We start from the raw sequence: 14536 nt of genomic DNA, 5'->3' as shown, positions 1-14536 counted from the left end.
CAGGGGAAGCTGGAGCCAATCCCAGCTGACTTCAGGCGGAGCACCTGGAAGAAACCCACACAGGCAGGAGGAGAACAGACAAACTCCACACAGAAAGACCTCAGTAGGCCATGAGGTTCAAAATCAGAACCTTCTTGCTATGAAGCAACAGTGCTAACCACTGGACCACCGTCCCGCCTGTTAGCTAACAGATATGTAACGATATATCGTGTGACGTGCAACAAATTTATTACGATTCAACTCAATGAAATAAAAAATGAATCGCGATTATTATCAGACTGCATAATCTCTTAGTTTTTTCCAAGATGTAATTGTGGTGTTTAGGCAGCAGAGGGCACAATAACATAAAATAGCGGGAATACCCGGGACTTCACCCTTGGAGGAAGGAACATAGCTCTATTTTTGCGGCATTACACACACAGATCTAAAATGTGAAGAGCTATTGTGTGATCGACTGTATAAATACATTTTACAAAAAATTGGAGCTCTCTTTTTACAGACTGCTGAAAGTTAAAGAAAGAAAACCCCTATTTGTTATGAACTTTTAAAAAAAAATTAAATAAAATTAATATTTTCGTTAATAGGCTATTATATTTTACTCCAAACTTTACAAATGTGGGTAAATAATTACTGTTGGTTTTTAAGAAAATTAATTGTCAAGTCAAGTCAGGTTTATTTCATCCATAAACATGGAAATTACAGTGCACATACCCATCCCATGCTCATAAAAACATTAGCATAAATATACACATCTCCTTTAAGAAACCATAAGGCCATAATAAATAAATAAATAAATAAATTTAATACACTATGGAAAAGTACGCTTAAAGTGCTTGTTGTGCTGTCTAATAGCCTGAGGAATGAAAGAGAGAGCATACCGATTTGTCCTTGTCACAGGGGGCTTTAACCTACCACTGCGCTCCATAACCCTCCCTGTCAAGTTCTCATGTAGAGGATGAGTAGGGTCCCCAATTATTTTCTTCCTCATACTTGCTAGGCGGTCCTCATATATTTTATCAACAGTATTTGACTCTCCCATCATTTTTCCAACCCTCCTAGTCACTCTGTCAATCCTGGCCTTTTCAGTTGCCCCAGCATTCCCACCCCATCCCACCACACAGTAACTCCACACGCTACATATTACTGCCATAAAAACATCCTCACAACAGCTAAATTTACCTTGAAAGACTGCAGCTTTCTCAGGCAATATATGCGTGGGCTTAGTTTTTCCATCACTAAACTTAGATGGTCAGACCATGTAAGCTTGTCATTAAAAACTACGCCTAAATACCTGTATGAGTTCACTCTTTCCACTACTGACCCTTTAATTTCTACTGCTTCAGTTGTCATGCTGTTTCTCCTATAATCAATAACCAACTCTTTGGTTTTCTTAACATTGAGTTCTAGGTAATGAGTGTCACAGTATTTAACAAAAGCTTTAATCTCATTTTGGTAGTGACTATAATCATCATTTTCAATCAATCCAATGAGGGCAGTATCATCAGCAAATTTTACAACTTGACAATTTGCGTTCAGTGGACGATAACCTGCAGTATAAACGGTGAACAAAAAAGGCGATAAAACTGTACCTTGAGGTGAGCCTGTGTTTGTCATAATCTTTTCTGACTTTACTTTTGAGTTTAATTTAACAAATTGAGACCTATTCTCTAAGAAATTAAGAATAAAATAAATAAATACACTCGAAACTTCCATCATCATCAGCTTGTTTACTAGAATGTGAGGTTGTATCGTATTAAAAGCTGAGCTAAAATCATAATACAGAATTCTCGCACACCGCCCCCTTCTGTCCAGGTGAGCATAAACACTATCCAGTTTAAAAACAATAGCATCTTCTGCCCCTCTCCCTTGCTGGTAAGCGAATTGGCAAGGGTCAAGAAACCTCTCCACCTGGGGCCTCAGATTTTTCAACACTATTTTCTCACATACCTTCATAGCTATTGAGGTTAAAGCCACTGGTCTTAAATCATTCATACACTCAATAGTTTTCTTCTTGGGTACTGGTATTATGCATGATTGTTTCCATACATCAGGTAACACATTTTGAGAAAAACAATAGTTAAAAATACTGGAAAAAATACTTGCTAATTGGAAGGCACAACCTTTTAACACCTTTGGAGACAGTCCATCTGGGCCTGCTGCTTTAGTGGCTTTCAGTTGCACAAGCATCCCATACACCTCCTGTTTATTTGTTTGCAAGGCGTAGTTATCCTCTTTCCTCCCAATAGTTTCTCTTAGTCTCAATCTTTCCTCAGAAAAATCTATTTTGTCAAATCTGTTATAGAAATTATTTAGGTCATTGGCGTATTTCATTGTGCCAGTTAGCTGAGTTTTGTCTGTCTTCCCTTTCCCTACATATCCACTCATTAACCGCATTCCTTCCCAGACCTTCTTCATATCATTCTCTTTAAAATAATTTTCTATTTCACATTTGTATCTGTATTTTTCCTTGTTGATTTCCCTTCTGAGTTCTTTCTGAATCCCTTTCAATGTAACTTTGTCACCTTTAGCAAAAGCCTTCCGTTTTTCATTAATTAACCTTTTAATTTCAGAATTTATCCAAGGTTTAGAGTTGGCATACACCTTAACCCTCTTTTCCTCTGTAACCACATCATTGCAAAAGTTTATATAATCACAAACTGACTCAGTAAGTTCGTTAATGTCCATGGCACTATTTTCAAAGACAGACCAGTCTGTTGTGTCAAACGCATCTTGTAATCTTTCGATCGCCTCCGGAGTAGTCTTTTTCACCGTTATCGTCCTCTTCTTATGTCTCTGAACCAGCGGGACATATTTAGGACACAACAGGACAAGATTATGGTCCGCCTTGCCCAAACTAGGCAGACTTCTGGATCTGTATGCGTCCTTGACCTTTGAATAACAGTGGTCCAATATGGTTTGTCCCCGTGTGTTGCACTTGACGTGTTGGTAGTAGTATGACCCACTTATTTTCACAGCGCAGTGGTTAAAATCCCCAGACATTACCACAAACGCATCCGGCGACGCAGACTCAACCCTGTGCACAGCCGCTTGTATCTCCTCGACCGCCTCCTTAGCCAGAGTCCGATGTGGCACATAAATCGCCATTACCACGACATGGGAAAATTCACGAGGAATATAATAAGGGCGAACACTAACAGTCAATATTTCAGAATTTGGGGTACACGTATGAGACTTAATGGACACATTATTTGGGTGACAGTACTGTTCGTTTACATACACTATAAGACCGCCCCCAACTTGTTTCCCCGAGTCCACGGTTCTATCTCCTCGAAAAGTTTTAAAACCATCCACCGCAACCAGTTCGTCATTTTGCATACTGCTGAGCCAAGTTTCTGTAAAGACCATCAAACTTATTGATCTGAATTCATGGAGGAACTGAGCATTGACTCTCAACTCGTCCATTTTATTTCCAATCGACTGCACGTTGCCCATTATAATAGATGGAATATACGGCCGACATCTCCGTGATTTCAGTCTCTTTAAAACTCCGCCCGATTTACCTCTCCTGCGTCTTGTTATCTCTTTTGGAATCTTTTGGAAATCTTCTGCCCAGGTAGCCGGTGATCCCATCCCCCGTTGTTGTTTCAGGCCAGCTCCAATCTCTTTCAGTTCATCAAAAGAGTAACAAACTCTCAGGGCATAACACCCGTGATTTTCCAGAGTCTGTAAGATGTATATGCACAACAGCAGCAACCAGCACTTTATGACATCCATTTCAAAATCTAAAAATAGTTAAAATTACGATTTTAAGAGCATAACCAAAAAGACAGGAACGGCGTGGTCTGCCACACGAGCAGCGACCGGAAGTCACAATCAGAGAGTGGGGAGGGATAATAACAAAAGAATTTTGTTATTATTATTTAACAAAAGGAATATTTGAGTTGATACAGAAAATAGATGTTGCAATTTTTGGTAATAAAATTTTCATTTCATTTCTTTTTTTTTCTTTTTGTAAAATATCATGATCAAAATCGAAACGTGAACCCAATACTGTGAATTGAATTGAACTGTGAATAGGTGACTCATTTTCTAATTCACTTAAAAGCAGTAAACAGCTCAGATTAATAGACTGCTCCTATACTGGACATATGTATACTATGCAAGCCTTAGCCTTGAAGTTGGCTTCCCTACTTGTTCCTTTTTGTTATTTTTTTAGCTACATTCCAAATATTCAGAAATTAGCTATATTTAGAGGGTTAACTGTACTCAGTGTAGTGTGTTCTGAGATTGGATTATTGCTCGTCTCGTCTTCTTCCGCTTTATCCGGGACCAGGTCGCGGAGGCAGCAGTCTAAGCATGAAAGCCCAAACTTCCCTTTCCCCAGACACCTCGGCCAGCTCCTCGGGAAGAACACTGAGGCGTTCCCAGGCCAGCCGAGAGACATAGTCCCTCCAGCGTGTCCTGGGTCTTCCCCAGGGCCTCCTCCCGGGGGGACATGCCTGGAACACCTCCCCAGGGAGGCGTCCAGGAGGCATCCGAAAAAGATGCCCGAGCCACCTCAGCTGATTCCTCTCAATGTGGAGGAGCAGCAGCTCTACTCCGAGCTCCTCCCGAGTGACTGTGCTTCTCACCCTAAGGGAGCGCCCAGCCACCCTACGAAGGAAACTCATTTCGGCCGCTTGTATCCGTGATCTTGTTCTTTCGGTCATTACCCAAAGCTCATGACCATAGGTGAGAGTCGGAACGTAGATCGACCGGTAAATTGAGAGCTTCGCCTTTTGGCTCAGCTCCTTCTTCACCACGATGGACCGGTAAAGCGACCGCATCACTGCGGAGGCTGCACCAATTCGCCTGTCGATCTCACGCTCCATCCTTCCCTCACTCATGAACAAGATCCCGAGATACTTAAACTCCTCCACTTGAGGCAGGACTTCTCCACCAACCTGGAGAGGGCAAGCCACCCTTTTCCGGTCGAGAACCATGGCCTCAGACTTGGAGGTGCTGATTCTCATCCCAGCCGCTTCACACTCGACTGCAAACCGCCCCAGTGCATGCTGACGGTCCTGGTTTGAAGAAGCCAACAGGACAACATCATCCGCAAAAAGCAGAGATGAAATCCTGTGGTTCCCAAACAGAATTCCTTCCGGCCCCTGGCTGTGCCTAGAAATTCTGTCCATAAAAATTATGAACAGAACCGGTGACAAAGGGCAGCCCTGCCGGAGTCCAGCATGCACTGGGAACAGGTCTGACTTACTGCCGGCAATGCGAACCAGACTCCTGCTCCGTTCGTACAGGGACCGGACAGCTCTTAGCAAAGAGCCCCGAACCCCGTACTCCCAAAGCACCCCCCACAGAATACCACAGGGGACACGGTCGAATGCCTTCTCCAGATCCACAAAGCACATGTGGACTGGTTGGGCAAACTCCCATGAACCCTTGAGCACCCTATGAAGGGTATAGAGCTGGTCCAGTGTTCCACAACCAGGATAAAAACCGCATTGTTCCTCCTGAATCCAAGGTTCAACTATTGGTCGAATTCTCCTCTCCAGTACCCTGGAGTAAATCTTCCCTGGGAGGCTGAGAAATGTGATACCCCTATAATCAGTGTTGGGCACCCTACTTTCAAAAAGTAATTAGTTATAGTTACTAGTTACTTTTCCCAAAAAGTAACTGAGTTAGTAACGGAGTTACTTTGTCATAAAAGTAACTAATTACCAGGGAAAGTAATTATTCTGTTACATTTTGTGTTACCCCCCCAAATAAAATCAAATTCAATTAGTGTAATCATAATAAAAGTGAATGTTAAATGTGTTTAATGACTGAAATTGACACTTAACAGAACCAATTAATAGCGTTATCTACACTATATTAATATTTTTGTGGGATAATGTGAGATAAGACATCTATCAAATTTAATATATTTTTGTAGTTATTAAAATTGTTATGTTACTAATTACTGGCCACTGACGAGGACAAATGCTTTGTTCCTCGACATAATGTGCATTGCACGTAGACATTTTTGCCTTTTATTTCAAGTAATGAAAAGTCCTGGCTGTATTTCCAATGTGAAAGCGCAGTGTTGGGCTGACCGCTCGCCATCGCTATGTCTTCTGATTGAAAGTGTGCGCAGTAGTGCAGTAGGCGGAGCCTACCTACGTATGCTGTCCAAATCTACTCTGATTGGCTTACTATGCCGTTGTCTCGCATCTCCCCGCCCCACACTAAAGCAGAGGAAAGAAAGGCTGAACGAGCAGCGTGCCAGATGAGAAAACAGCTTTAATAAAGTAACGCATAGTATTTTATTGTAAGTAACGGGAACGGCGTTATAACGATGTAAAAAGTAAATTAGTTAGATTACTCATTACTAAAAAAAGTAACGCCATTAGTAACGCCGTTTATTTCTAACGCCGTTATTCCCATCACTACCTATAATTGGAGCACACTCTCCGGTCCCCCTTCTTAAAAAGGAGGCACCACCACCCCAGTCTGCCACTCCAGAGGCACTGTCCCCGACCGCCATGCGATGTTGCAGAGGCGTGTCAACCAAGACAGCCCCACAACATCCAGAGACTTGAGAGACTCAGGGCGGATCTCATCCACCCCCGGTGCCTTGCCACCAAGGAGCTTGCAAACCACCTCAGTGACTTCGGCTTGGGTAATGGACGAGTCTACCTCTGAGTCATCAGCCTCAGTCTCCTCAGTGGAAGACATGACGGTGGGATTGAGGAGATCCTCAAAGTATTCCTTCCACCGCCCAACAATGTCCCCAGTTGAGGTCAACAGCTCCCCACCCGCACTGTAAACAGTGTTGGCAGAGTACTGCTTCCCCCTCCTGAGGCGCCGGACGGTTTGCCAGAATTTCTTCGAGGCCGACCGATAGTCCTTCTCCACGGCCTCCCCGAACTCCTCCCAGTTCCGAGTTTTTGCCTCCGCAACTGCCCAAGCTGCAGCACGCCTGGCCTGCCGATACCCGTCAGCTACCTCAGGAGTCCCGGAGGTCAACATGACCCGATAGGACTCCTTCTTCAGCTTGATGGCATCCCTTACTTCTGGTGTCCACCACCGGGTTCGGGGATTGCCGCCATGACAGGCACCGGAGACCTTGCGGCCACAGCTCCGAACAGCTGTGTCCACAATGGAGGTAAAGAACATGGTCCACTCAGACTCAATGTCCCCCGCCTCCCTTGGAAGCTGGGAAAAGCTCTCTCGGAGGTGGGAGTTAAAGACCTCCCCAACAGAGTGCTCAGTCAGACGTTCCCAGCAGACCCTCACCACACGTTTGGGCCTGCCAGGCCTGTCCAGCTTCCTCCTCCGCCAGCGGATCCAACTCACCACCAGGTGGTGATCAGTTGACAGCTCAGCCCCTCTCTTCACCTGAGTGTCCAAGACATAGGGCCAGAGATCAGATGAAACGACAACAAAGTCTATCATCGACCTCCAACCTAAGGTGTCCTGGTGCCACATGCACTTATGGACACCCTTATGCTCGAACATGGTGTTTGTTATGGACAAACCGTGACTAGCACAGAAGTCCAATAACAAAACACCACTCAGGTTCAGATCGGGGAGGCCGTTCCTCCCAACCACGCCCCTCCAGGTGTCACTGTCGTCAACCATGTGAGCATTGAAGTCCCCCAGTAGCACAATGGAGTCCCAAGTCTGAGCACCCCTCAGTACCTCTCCCAGGGACTCCAAGAAGGCCAGATACTCTATACTGCTATTCGGCCCGTAGGCACAAACAACAGCAAGAGCCCTCTCCCCAATCCGAAGGCGCAGAGAGGCGACCCTCTCATTCACTGGGGTAAACTCCAACACATGGCGGCTGAGCTGGAGAGCTATAAGCAAGCCCACACCAGCCCGCCGCCGCTCGCCATGGGCGACTCCAGAGAAGTGGAGAGTCCAGCCCCTCTCAAGAAGCTGGGTTCCAGAGCCCAAGCTGTGCGTGGAGGTGAGCCCGACTATCTCTAGCCGGTACCTCTCAACCTCCCGCACAAGATCAGGCTCCCCCCCCCCCAGCAAAGTGACATTCCATGTCCCAACAGCTAGCCGCTGTGTCCGGGGATCAGGTTGTCGAGGCCCCTGCCTTCGACTGCCACCCAATCCACACTGCACCAGTCCCCTACTGCTACCTCTGTGGGTGGTGAATCCACAGGAGGTCGGACCCACGTCACCTCTTCGGGCTGAGCCTGGCCGGGCCCCATGGGCAAAGGCCCAGGCACCAAGCGCTCGTATACGAGCCCCAACCCTGGGCCTGGCTCCAGGGTGGGGCCCCGGCTGCGCCATACCGGGCGACGTCACGGTCCTCGATTGTTTCTCCATAAGGGTTTTGGATTATTGCTGTTCACGAAATAGTATGATGCTTGTCATTATCTGATCTTTAATTATAGCAACTACAGTGGTGCTTGAAAGTTTGTGAACCCTTTAGAATTTTCTATATTTCAGCATAATTTTAGCCCATTCCTCTGTACAAAACAGCTTCAGCTCTGGGATGTTGGTGGGTTTCCTCACATGAACTGCTTGCTTCAGGTCCTTCCACAACATTTCGATTGGATTAAGGTCAGGACTTTGACTTGGCCATTCCAAAGCACTAACTTTATTCTTCTTTAACCATTTTTTGGTAGAACGATTTGTGTGCTGGGTCGGTGTCTTGCTGCATGACCCACCTTCTCTTGAGATTCAGGCTACATCCACACAACAATGGCAACGAGATTTTTTTTTTTTTAGCGGGTAAAAAAAATATATATATATCGCGTCCACATGGGCAACGTATCAGTAAAATATCAGGTACATATGGGAACGCAACGCTTGCTGAAAATGATGCAATACACATGCCACACCTCTACGTGCGCTGTAAGACGGTCCCATCAGAGACACCAGAACAATAGAAGAAGTAGGATGCATGCGCATAAACCCCTTCTTCTACCCGGTGTGCATAGACATATAAACATAGACGCCGCCTTCCGAGTAGAATCATACGTCATCCTCGCTGCCATATTGGATGTGGCAAAGTGGAGAATAAAGATGCCTCATTCATGTGCTGCATTTAACTGTACCAACAGGTTTACCGTCCAAATGAGATCACATGGGATTACCTTTCACAGGTGAGACTGGAAAAATACTTTACATTGTATTTGGTCATTATAACGTAATTTTACGAACAGATTTTTCTGACTTTGTGGCTAATATGAAGTCTTGCGCATAATAGCCGCTCGGTGAAACCTGTCTCCAAACAACAAATATAATATAATTTATTTCATAGCCCACCCAACCAATTTCACCACCAGCTGTCAGATGGTGATGGCACACTCAAAAATAGAAGAGATTGGAAGCATGTCAGACTGTGAAGCAATCACATGGAACAATCCCATTGTAAAATGGTTTAATTGAATTTTTTTTCCATATAGCAATGTATATTGCAAAAATTGTTTTTGGAGACATTTTATAGCCTATTTGCACGGCATTTAATGAAAGTGATGCGGAGACGGTACGGCACGGCTTCAGCAGCGTAAGCACAGCACATTATTCTACACGATCCCCGCTGAGCTCCAAAACATGCCTTGATGTGTAGATATCGTTAGTAGCCTACGATAGTAGCAGCGGAATAAAAAAAAAAGAAAAAAGTTTCCGATAGCTTGATTCCGGTATAGGCCTGCTGCATGTTGAGGAAATTTAGGTCACACCTCCCACGGAATATTGACGGGTATTTCGCACACTATTTATAACCATCACATTAAAAGTTATATATGTTGTTTTGATGCCTGTTTGTTTCCCAAATATATACGTGTGTGTCTTAATGGGTGAATAAAAGGCATCGAGTTAAATATTATTGTAGAAAGGGGCTTTATGAAGTTCAGTCCATTTACTTGCATTGGTTTACGGGGAAGATTTGCCACATCCAATATGGTGGACACTCTGACGTATCCCAGCAATAGGGCCACCAGCTCAATGCGGTGTCTATGTTTATATGTCTATGCCCGGCGTGCTGCTTGTTCTAGTCATGTGGTTGTGACGTCATCGTAAACAAATCCGTTCTACTCATCCAGATGACTTCGCAACGGCGCCGTTGCCAGATTTTTCCACTCTGGAAACCGTTCTCAAAAAATATCGTTTTGGGGCACCCAAAACACCGGTGCCGTGTGGATGCCAGGCCAAAACGATAAAAAATTTTATTGGATTCACCTGAATCCGTTGCCGTGTGGACAGGGCCTCAGTTCATGGACAGATGTCCTGACATTTTCCTTTAGAATTCGCTGGTATAATTCAGAATTCATTGTTCCATCAATGATGGCAAGCCATCCTGGCCCAGATGCAGCAAAACAAGCCCAAACCATGATACTACCACCACCATGTTTCACAGATGGAATAAGGTTCTTATGCTGGAATGCAGTGTTTTCCTTTCTCCATACATAACGCTTCTCATTTAAACCAAAAAGTTCTATTTTGGTCTCATCTGTCCACAAAACATTTTTCCAATAGACCCCTTTCACATGACGTCACCGCGCCGCGAGATTTTGTTAGGCGCCATATTGGAAGACCAAGTACATGCACTCACAATATAAAAACAAAGTACGAGCGAGAGTAAAGTGACACGATGGATGATAATTCTGGTTAAGTGAGTACATTACCAGTTGCAGAAAGGGCACGGTATGTGGAGAAACTGGCTGTGATTGATGGGTTTGACCCATATGATAAGACTCGGGGCAAGGGAGAATGGAAACATAAGGAGGACCTGACACCAATTCTGCCATCTGTTTGCTACCCAGACATTGTAAACTATTTGTTGTTTACACCCAGTACCTACACTCAGTGTTCGAACTATGCCGATATTTTCGGGGGGGCCCCTTTTTTTCCCTTGGGGGTGTGTGTGCTTGCGCTTGTCTCGGAGCGCGGATCTCCAAACACATGAGAAGCCTATCTTACGCACATATCACGCGGACTCCACACACGCATCGCGTCTGAAGTCATAACTCATCAGGGGAAATCGTGTCCGCATTGGCATGTTCAAAAAACAACCTCGCGTCATCAATGATACCACACGCAAGAAAAAAAACAGGCTACTCAACAACCAACCTGGCAGCAGCGAGCAAGCCCCAAACCATCCTAAATTATTATTATTAAATTGTAGAAGTCTGGGAGGCTTGCTCCTCATACAGTTATCAACCTCGGGCATTGGCTCCGGCAGCTATTTACACTGGATCCAGTGATCCGACACCTCTTTTGACTATGTAACAAAAAATAAATAAATAAATAAATAAATAAATGCAAGTTTATTTAGTGTTAATGTCTGATTTTGATATGTCTTGTTGGTGATTTCTCTCATGAAACGACATCCACAAAATATCTGCAGATGAACTTAATTTGCAGTCTTATTACAAAACATTCCCAGAAGCGCAGCGCCGCGCCCCCTCCCCCCCTCTTTTTGTCCGCACCGGAGCCGCTCATCCTCTGCGCTCCGGGACCTCCCACTTTACAAATTAAGCACTGCCTACAAATAAAAGTGTTCAAACAAGAGTTTTCAGATCAATACCTGTGTATGGCGATGGGTTTTTAACGACATAGGTATACAGATCATGTGGGCCGAAGTCAGGTAAAGACGAGGGCTTTGTGTACTTCCGTACGTCAGTGAACAATCCAGGCGGAAGCAGATAAACGTCGCTCTCTAAGCCTGCTAACCTCAATTTTTGCAAATACCTCTCCCTCTGCTCGCCCTGTAAATGCCCTACGTCGCTGGATAGTGAAGGTGTTTTCTGCATCTCGCTCCTTTTTCTTTTATGTTTTTCGTTTGTCGCCTTCCTCGCATTCAAACCGATTCGAGCCGAAGTCCGCTACATGTCCAAAATGGCGGTCGCGTTTACGAAGGTCACGTGACTGAAAAGGGTCTATAGACCCTTTTCAGTCACGTGACCTTCTTAAACGCGACCACCATTCTGGACATGTAGCGGACTTCGGCTCGAATCGGTTTGAATGCGAGGAAGGCGACAAACGGAGAACATACAAGAAAAAGGAGCGAGATGCAGAAAACACCTTCACTATCCAGTGACGTAGGGCATTTACAGGGCGAGCAGAGGGAGAAATATTTGCAAAAATTGAGGTTAGCAGGCTTAGAGAACGACGTTTACCTGCTTCCACCAGGATTGCTCACTGACGTACGGAAGTACACGAAGCCCTCGTCTTTACCTGACTTCGGCCCACATGATCTGTATACCTATGTCATTAAAAACCCATCGCCATACACATACACGCCAACGTCCGAGGTTCCGGAGCGCGCTCCGGCTTGCTCCAGGAGTGCTCCGGCCGAGGTTCCGGAGCGCGCTCCGGCTTGCTCCAGGAGTGCTCCGGCCGAGGTTACGGAGCGCGCTGCTTAATTTGATGGCAACCTCGGCCGGAGTGTGCTCCAGAACCTCGGCCGGAGCACTCCGGGAGCAAGCCGGCGCGCGCTGCTTAATTTGAGGGGAACCTCGGCCGGAGCACTCCGGGAGCAAGCCGGCGCGCGCTGCTTAATTTGAGGGCAACCTCAGCCGGAGCACTCCGGGAGCAAGCCGGCGCGCGCTGCTTAATTTGAGGGAGAGCAAGCCAGAGCGCGCTCTGGAACCTCGGACGTTGGCTCTGGCAGCTATTTACACTGGATCCGGTGTAAATAGCTGCCGGATCATAATTACAGTAAACTAGTAAATACAGTAAAGGAAAAACTTGAGACTGAAAGGTTTTAACAGTCATCCAAATGACTGAACGTAAACATTGCTACAGTAACATACCAGCTACTTGCTGACATTAGCTAGTCAACAATAGCTACTACAGAAGAACAAAGAGGTTACAATGGGTTATTTTAACCTATTTGGTTACGCACTCGCCGCCACAGAATGTTAACAGCAATGTAATGCCTTTTCTGGCTAATTTTATTCGTCTTACCTCCAACAAAGTGGTCACTACACAAGCGTTGGTATGCCGAGGGCTGCCAATCTGTTAATGGCCGCTATTCATCTTCTCCGTCGGGATCCGATAAAATGATAAACCTTGCCTTGTTTGTTGATGGTTACTACATCCAGGTGCACAACAATATAGTGGCATGATGGAAGTCTTGCTGAAAGTAAAAACTTTCTTTGCTGCCGTTCCTCAATGTTGGCTGTGGTAAACTACTGGTAGTACACGTCCAAAATGGCGGCCGCGTTTGTCGTGACGTCACGTGAAAAGGGTCCATAGCCTTCTGGCTTGTCCATGTGATCTTAAGCAAACTGCAGATGAGCAGCAATGTTCTTTTTGGAGAGCAGTGGCTTTCTCCTTGCAACCCTGCCATGCACACCATTGTTATTCAGTGTTCTCCTGATGGTGGACTATTACACGCCTTGCTCTTGAAGTGATCTTTGTTGGTCAACCACTCCTGGGGAGGGTAACAATGGTCTTGAATTTCCTCCATTTGTACACAATCTGTTTGACTGTGGATTGGTGGAGTCCAAACTCTTTAGAGATGGTTTTGTAACCTTTTCCAGCCTGATGAGCATCAACGCTTTTTCCGAGGTCCTCAGAAATCTCCTTTGTTCATGCCATGATACACTTCCACAAACATGTGTTGTGAAGATCAGACTTCTTCTTCTTCTTCATGTTTATTGGCGGTTGGCATCCAACATGGTGCATTACCGCCACCAACTGTCATGGGTGTGGAGCATCAATGGGGATTTCAACGCTTAGTCCTACTTTACTATGTGTGAAAAAAAAAAAAGGTGAAATTAAATTCTCTCAAATAACCTAGTAGCCTTTAGGAATGTCATAATATGTATCCATGCTAATGGTTTAACTGTGGAAAAGGAAAGTAAATCTTCTATTGTTAATGTTGTGTATCCTAATGCTTTGACCCTTTCTAGTAGGATTTCTCTTTCTGTATTGTAAGCTTGACACTGTAGCAAAACATGTTCCACTGTTTCTATTTGGTTGCATGATGCACATTGACCAGTATTATGTTTTCCTACTACATAGAGACCATGGTTAAGGCCGGTGTGTCCTATTCTTAACCTTGTAATTATTGTTTCCCCCCTTCTGTTCCAGTTACCCTGCCTTTTTGAAGGGACTACCTGTTGAATCTTGTGAAGAAATCTCCCCTTTGTGTTTGTATGCCATTGTTTTTGCCATAACTTGCTTACTTTAGTTTTGATTATGGTTTTAACTTCGTATTTACTTAATGGCACACCTAAATCACCCAAACTCAATTTAAGGACTTTTTTGGCCAGAGAGTCCACTACTTCATTGCCATGTATTTCTACATGTGCTGGAACCCAAATGAAACTTACAGCTATATCCCTATGATTTAAACGGTATAAACTCTGATAAATTTCATATATTAAGTCAAGCCTGCAAGAAGACTGAAAGTTTAGAATACTGACCAAAGCTGCCATGGAATCTGAACATATAACAAAACTGTTTGGCTTAGAATCTTCTATCCAGACCAGTGCAAATAAAATAGCTAACAGCTCCACAGAATAGACTGCCAGGTTGTCTGATGTTCTACGCTTAAGTGATGTTTCAAACTCCGGTATGTATACTGCTGCTCCTGTCTTTCCTGTGTCTGGATCTTTTGAACCAT

Source organism: Neoarius graeffei, chromosome 10, assembly GCF_027579695.1.
Source record: "Neoarius graeffei isolate fNeoGra1 chromosome 10, fNeoGra1.pri, whole genome shotgun sequence".
Lineage (NCBI taxonomy): Eukaryota > Metazoa > Chordata > Actinopteri > Siluriformes > Ariidae > Neoarius > Neoarius graeffei.
The sequence above is the reverse complement of the archived record's forward strand: the minus strand, read 5'-3'. Positions refer to the sequence as shown.